We start from the raw sequence: 7,485 nt of genomic DNA, 5'->3' as shown, positions 1-7,485 counted from the left end.
GAAAGAGTGCCAACCCCAGCAAACGCCTCAATTTATAGTGTGACAGTTATGGTATGGAATGCTTCTGCTGGTCAACTGGAGTCAGCTGCCCTGGCTTTCGTTCCTCCTAGCTTCTGCACCTGGCTAACTCAAAACTGCTAAAGACCTTGATCGCTATGGCAACCTGCATACCAATGTTGGCCAAAAACTAAAACAAAGCATCTTATCAACTATGTTCCCACCACATCAGGTGCTGCAGTCTTCTCAGAAATGCAGATTTTACAAAGAGAAAATTGATTCTACGATTCTATTCCAGCAAAACCAGGAAAACTATTTAAAGTCACTAAGTCTAGGTTATGGCAAAAAGAAAAGTCAAGGCCAGTCAACACTGCCAAGGAGACAGTGTTAAATTATGGGTAATGGTGGAGTCTCTAAAACTAGTCTCTTAAACAGTTTCATCTTTCCTGCATAGACACACAAGGTGGAATCATGTCACCCAATTTTAGATATCTAAAAGTTTCCCACATAAATCTAAGTTAGTCATTCACATTCCTCCTGTAGTCCAAAAAAAGAAAGAGGGACTTTCGGAGGATGATCCATCACTTTATCTTGAGACAGACAGCAGAAAGAGTAAGATGCCAACTTCTCCCAACAGACTACAGATGAGGGCCAGATGACTAATTTGGATTTGTGCTACTAACAAACACATAGATGTCTAAGATTAAGTGTGATGAATCTTACCTGCAGTAAACCACTTCTTCTTGCATGACTAAGTATCCATGCAGACAAGAGATGCAACACCTTAAGATAGTTACACTTAAAAGACTGACAGAGATGTATATCTCTGGACTTGGATTTCAGTCCTACCTCTGAAAGGACACCTGTGCAATTTATCTAGCAGAACCATGTACACATCCTGGATTCGTTAAAATGACATGAACCTTTTGTGACCTTGGATGTCAATGTGGTTTCTTCCCTTTTGCTCCAGAGAACAAACCATGGTCTCTCAGTTTTGCTTCAGTCCTTTGGACAGCCATATGCACAAACACTTCCAGGCTCTGAGAGGAGAAGCAGGCACAGCAGACATGGACAGCCCACTTCAGACACATAGATAATGCCAAGTTTGGCTTCCTCAACCTGTGAAAGTCCTCCAACACCAACTCCACAGGTCCTCGGCTTTCAAATTCCTCCATGCGCTCGCGTGCCATGTAACACTCACTCTTGGCACCAGTTTATAAAAACACCAGTCTGCCAGGCTGTGTCCCAGCCTTCTGATTATCTCAGGCACTTTTAACCAGAAAACACAGCAAAGCAATTGACCAAAAAATAAACAAGTCTCAGGGCCACAGAGGCACCACAGGAAGTATGGAGGAGACCATCGCCCCCACCAATGTCCAATGCACTGTGGACATGACCTATCCATTCCAGAAGTAATACCATCAAGTAGCATGAACACCAGCCAGTCTATGCCATCTGCCCTGAAGTCCACGGCTTTCTCTGATACTATCCACACTGGGAATATAGGCATAACCAAGGTGCCAACTTTAATTAGAAAGATGGTCCACAGACTTTGCACAGCTGTAGCACCGACCACTAATCGCATGAAACATTCACAATAGTGAAAAACACAGTAGGAGAAGCAGTCAGTGCCACCCATTTCACATTCCTGTTAAAGAGGTTAATGAGGGGTGGTCTCTCTATGAACCTTTGTTCATAACCTCTTTTCTGTAGGTCAAAACAAGTGGATTAATCTTTCAGATAAAAGCATGAATTGGGAGCTCTATGCATTCATAATCTCCAACATAATAATTGGACTTGTAAAGTCAAGGTCACAAATCTTTCACCTTGCAAAGTCTGTTCTGTGGTTATTTGTGGAGATTTATCCTATTTTGCAAAGAATTATTATGTTTTTGCATTCCAAACAGGAACATACCCAAAAGTCACATTCCCATCAGTCTAACAAGGGGACAATCATTTTGAAGAGACTCTCCAGACTACAGCTGCTGCTGCGGCACCTGCATGAGGGCCATGTGGAATTCAGGTTTAGGATCTTGCTTCTTGGTTCTCTCCCTTTGAAAGGCTCTTTACTCTGTTTTACTTTGCCTGTCTGCACTTAACACATTAATGGATATGCTTGCTGTGTACCAAAGCTGAGAGTTGGACCTCCCAGTTAACAAAACATGAGTAGGTGACCCACTCACCCACTAACTCAGAGTATAGTACTCTAGTCTTAACATACAATTTCTTCTGGTTACATAGTCCTGGTCTCATTGCAGACAGTTTTGTCAATGCATCCAGCAGCCAGCTTGTGACTGCCCTTTCAGGCAGAGTGCTACTAACCCCTCTTAGCTCAAGCCAACCATGGCCAGACACTCCAGGTCCACCACAAGACCCATATTCTGTGTGTAGCTGAGTGTCCATATGCCAGGATGCTGTGAAAACAAACTCACTGGTCTTGCAGCCTGAGCAGCTCATAAGATGAGGGCAGCCAAAGGTGAGATGCCATTACGTCAAAATCACTGTACCAAGAGAGTCCTCTCCCCACACATTCAAAGGGAGTGTCTCCTTACCTTATTAAAAGGCAAAAGACTTTTCTTGTACTGCTGACAGACAAGACTCAGAAAGGAATAAAGAAGATAATAGGCTGCCAGAGGCCCAATTTACGCACCCCCAAATTAATGAGTCATTCCAATTAAATTATTTGCCCTAAATTAAAACTTATCACCAAAATCCAATTCTCATTTCATTAAAGAGGACCTCCCTAGTTATCAATTTTTTTTCTGCAGATTTTTTTTAAAGGTAACCTTCATGGAATGGGGAAAAAAACACTATGCAGTTGTAGTCTACTTTTCTGTTTGAGGAGCCCCAAAAGTTTTATTTTTTAAGAACTGTTCCTCTTTCCAATATGTATCCACATAATAAATTAAGATGTTCCTAGAGGAATCCATGGAAGACCAGAGAAGTACAAGATCATGCCATCAAACAGACGATGTAAGGGAAATCTGATACATGAAGAAGGAGGGAATTTTAAAAGTAGTGCTGTCTAAGCCTCAGCAGCCTCAGCCTTTTGATGTCAAAACTGAGAGAGCTTGCACTCCCATTTGGGGATCTCCAAAGCTTCCTTCAGCAAAAGTCAGGCAGAGAAATGATGGCAGTTCCGATGTGTCTTTAAGAAACAAACAGATCTCTTGATGGTATTTGCAGCCTTTCACATGCCACTATGACTTCTCAGGCTGGGCCTGGTTTCTCATACTGGGGGTTCTGCCCATCGACAGCCTGAGATGTGACAGGCAGAGACCCAGCACTGCCCATGAGAGTGGCCACGCTCTCCTGCTCCCTCAGACTGCCTGCGCCAACCTTTTGTTTTTTACCCAGGAACAACAATTCTCCTGTTTTCTGCTGGACATTAACACTTTTTAACTTAATATTTGTTTTTTTAAAAGACATTTTCAAAAGCCGTGGTTGGGTTTTGAGAAAGTGCTCCCTGTCTGAATACTCTGTAAATGGAAGCCATATGTCTAAGTATCTGTTTCTTTTTTGTCTATTTTGTTGTGTGCACATTTGGCAAGTTATTTTTTCCTCTTAACTATCACATCTCAGGCTTTATTAAACCAAGCTGCTATTCTGTTATTTTGGACGTTTTTTTCCTAAGCAACCGACTACTGACATTTTGGCGGCTATACAGGATATGTGATATTAAGTAATTATTTTTGCAGAATGTTTCTTCGCTTTCTGGTGAGTAAGGAGCTGCTACTGGGGTAGCAATTCCAATGTTTCTAAAGATAAAAAGAAGAGCTGGAGCTCTGAAAAAGCCGTCAAAATCCAAACCCTGGAAACCCATTACTTAATACAATTTATCATTATTGTTTTTGTGGAAGGCAGCTGGAGGCTTATCCTACAAGGCATAGCATGCATGCACACCAAGAAGACAGACTGCACATCCGCTCAGGAGTGATGAGGTCCAGCAACTGGATGGAGACAAATGGCAGGACCACACAGTTACCGCAGATCGGCTGGGGTCAATACACACCATGCAGACACAAGGATGCAGTGGGAAGGCACAATGCAGAGATCGTGCCTACCTGCCTTTCCTCACTCTTCAAATCCTTAAGTCGCTTTTAAAAGCACAGTCTCATTTTAGAAATACTATCTCCTTGCTCTTTTCCCTGAAATGCCAATTTCTTTCTTTCTGTAATTAATTCATGTTAAATAGTAAAATGGAAAGATATTAAAGCAGGAAATAAATTTGCTTCTTTCTACAAGTTCTGATGCTGTTTCTGAACTCCTGGCTCAATTTAGGTTTATTTTACAATCTGTTCCTAGCCAATTCCAATTTCAGATTAAATCTTGGCTCCAATGAAGCAAAATTCCCTTAATTTCAGTGGAATCAAGATTTTGATCCAGGTTCCCATCCACTAATACAGAGCTATGATGAGTGTAGACAGTAAAACAGCAGCCAAAAATACAGAACATGAGCTGGTGGACCCCAGGAATCTGGATTTTCATCCCATATGGAGTTTTGAGCATGGCAGATTTGCAGTATTGGCTCCACTGACACCACTGAAATAAGAAAACCAGACAAAAGGAACACACTTTTCCACGAACACTGGAATTAGCAATGCCCGGTTTACCACAGATACATGCCCTAGGTCCTGATGCCTCATACCTCAGAAAACCTTCGAAGCTCGTGACGAGTTTTAGTCAAAGTGGCACCCACCAGCTGACAAGTGCATGGCTCCAAATCATCCTGCAACCATACTTTCTTTCGTGTGTCCATCCAAAAGGGATGCAGGAGGAAACTGGAGTCCACTAGTGAGAACTGGAGGGGTAGGAACTCTTGCTGGGGCAAGGTCACAGCAAGTATGGGAGGTGCTGGATGAGCTGAGCAGAGGACTGCCAAGCAGAGAGGCAGGCAAACAGCATAACCATACAAATAAACCCACACACACTTTGTTTCCTTAGGAAGCCAAGCTACTGCCAGTATCTCTAGGGTTTGGATGTGATAAAAGCTCAACTGAGCGAACCACAGATCTGGCTAATCTCAACCTGGCAGTATTTCCTTCAAATCAAAGGAAGAAAATAAAATGGATAGTAAAGTTACAGAAAAGGTTGATCTGAGGCAGAGAAATGTGGAGCACGATTAACCTTATTTTTCATCCATATTGCAAGTAAAAAGACAAGCTGATCCTAAAATTTCCAGTGGAGACTAGCTATATATCTTTTCTCATTATTTTGGGTTAAAAATCCAAAGCTTCAGATCAGATAATTTTTAGAACTTTTTAAAACACATTTTTGCTCATTTTCAAGCTACTAAGCAGTTACAGGCCTGCTATGTAAAATGAGTAAGATATTAATTCTTGGTTATACTAGCACTTTTTTATTTTTTGCAAAAAGATCTCAAGAGGACATAGCAAAATAATTGTACACACACTACTGACAAGACACTGGCCATCATGGAGGGAGTAAGTAATGGGAACCTAAGACTTAGGATGTCCAAGGGGCTATATCCTGTTGTGGGCAAACTGGGTCAAATTTCAAGGCTCACAGCAGGTCAAGGCAACTCTGTTGTGCTTACCACGGCCACTGCTTTTTCAGCAGTGTGAGCAGGAACACACTTGGTTTTGCAATTAATGGTTATCTGCACTGTCTCAAGGGTTAGCAGACTCAGTGGTGGGAAGAGGTTCTTGCTCTGCTTGGAGTTGAGAGCAAAATATCGTCTCTGCTCCACTGTCTTACAGTTCGGGCTAAGACTTGGGACAGTGAACTGAGACAATCAGACCAAGAAATAACAAGGCAAAATCTTTCACAGCGCTGGTCTGAATCCAGAATCAGCTGAGCAGACAACATTGCACAAAATCAGCTGATGCTGCTCTAAAGAGCCCACTCAAGCTAAGCTGATTTATATCACTAAGGAGCTGGATTATCATGTCAAGATCCTTCCTCCCAGACATAGGAAAGCATTCTATGTATTTTATGCAATACTTCTTTCTTCAAAATGAGTAAGCATTTTTGAAGTATTCTGTTTTTGTCTCCTTGCCTGCACCTGCAAAGCAAGCACCAAAATATTTCCAGAAAAAAACTCCTAATTTATCTACTAAGAAGTGCTGAGATACAACCTATATAAGAGAGCCAAACCCTGGGCTGCATAGTAACATTCCAGCCATGCCTGGAGACAGGAAAACAGAAGTTAAGAAGCATCAAGACACTATGGGGAGACCATAAAAATACTAGATGGGGAGCAGCAGGAAGGTCCTTGGTAACCTATGAAACACCAGGTGCCGTTCCCTGCAATTTATGTGTTCGGGCAAAACAAACCAACACAGAAAACCTAGAAAGACTGCCACCAGTACTACTGTGTGCCTGAAATTCTGGAATTATTTTGCTGGTAGGAAATTATGGACCATGGTAACAGCGGAAGCAGGGTAGCAAGATCTTCCATGCTTCAGTTCCCCAAGATGATTCCCTGCTCTCTCTACGTATTTTCCCCATCAAACTGATCAGCTGTCACTTCGTTCTGAGCACACTGGTCCTGTCTCTCCCAGTCCCCGTAGTAATCTGAATTTATCTCCTCCCTCCAATCTTTTCTTCTTCTCCTCCACTGTTCCCAGTAAAATGATCTTTTTTCTTCCTCCCAGAAAATTCATACTCCCATGTTATCTCATTATTCTTTGCAACAGCATGCCAAATTCACTGTCATTTTCCCACTGGGGCTATGTCCTAAAAAAGACAAAGTGGTCTGTGCTCATTCTTACCTACTGCAGACTCCCTGGAATTGCAAACACTACAGTGTTAGTGCTCAGAAAGATCCCTCCGAATTCTGGGCTCTGTGCCTACAAAGCAGGAAAGCAAACATCTCTTGGAGAACAGCATCTGACTCCAACATCCTTACTGTCTGGCTAGCAAATGAAAAATAGCTCCAGTGCTCTTCAAACCACTCTGGTTCCAGCGCTGGTCAAAGAGGTGGGAAGGCCAGGCATGACAGGGGAAGATGGGCTCCCACCACAGCTCTGCTGAGCTAAAAACCAGCTTATCTCTGGTCTCCCAGTGACCTGTCACAAGCACTGACAGGCACCAACCCTGTTTATTCTGGCAGGGAATAAACTCTAGTGGAGAACAACAGAAAGGGCTCTGCAAAGACTAAAAGGATGCATGGCACCATATGGACTGCTCACCCTGGGGTCCCCTCTACAGCCAGTGGAAGGACGCTGACATTTCTGCTGGTCAATCTGTCTGATGAATTTTGGATGGCTGCTTTAGGATGAGCTGGACTGCGTCTGAGAAGAGCCTCACTAATGACAGAGGGAGTCCAAGGTGACCCACTCCAGTGGTAACATCTACATCTGGTTGGATGAACCCCACTCTGGCTGATTGGCTCAGGTCCCAAGCTGGTCACCAGCAGAAGTTACTTCCACCTGATATCCGACTTCAGGCTCCTATAAAACACATTCATGTGCCTTGCTCCAGTTATGCTCAGAAACCCTTCTTGCAGTCCCAAAGTCTAAAGCC

The sequence above is a fragment of the Mesitornis unicolor genome, unplaced genomic scaffold (genome assembly GCF_000695765.1).
Source record: "Mesitornis unicolor isolate BGI_N332 unplaced genomic scaffold, ASM69576v1 scaffold17899, whole genome shotgun sequence".
In the NCBI taxonomy this organism is placed as follows: domain Eukaryota; kingdom Metazoa; phylum Chordata; class Aves; order Mesitornithiformes; family Mesitornithidae; genus Mesitornis; species Mesitornis unicolor.
Note: the sequence above shows the minus strand (reverse complement) of the source record.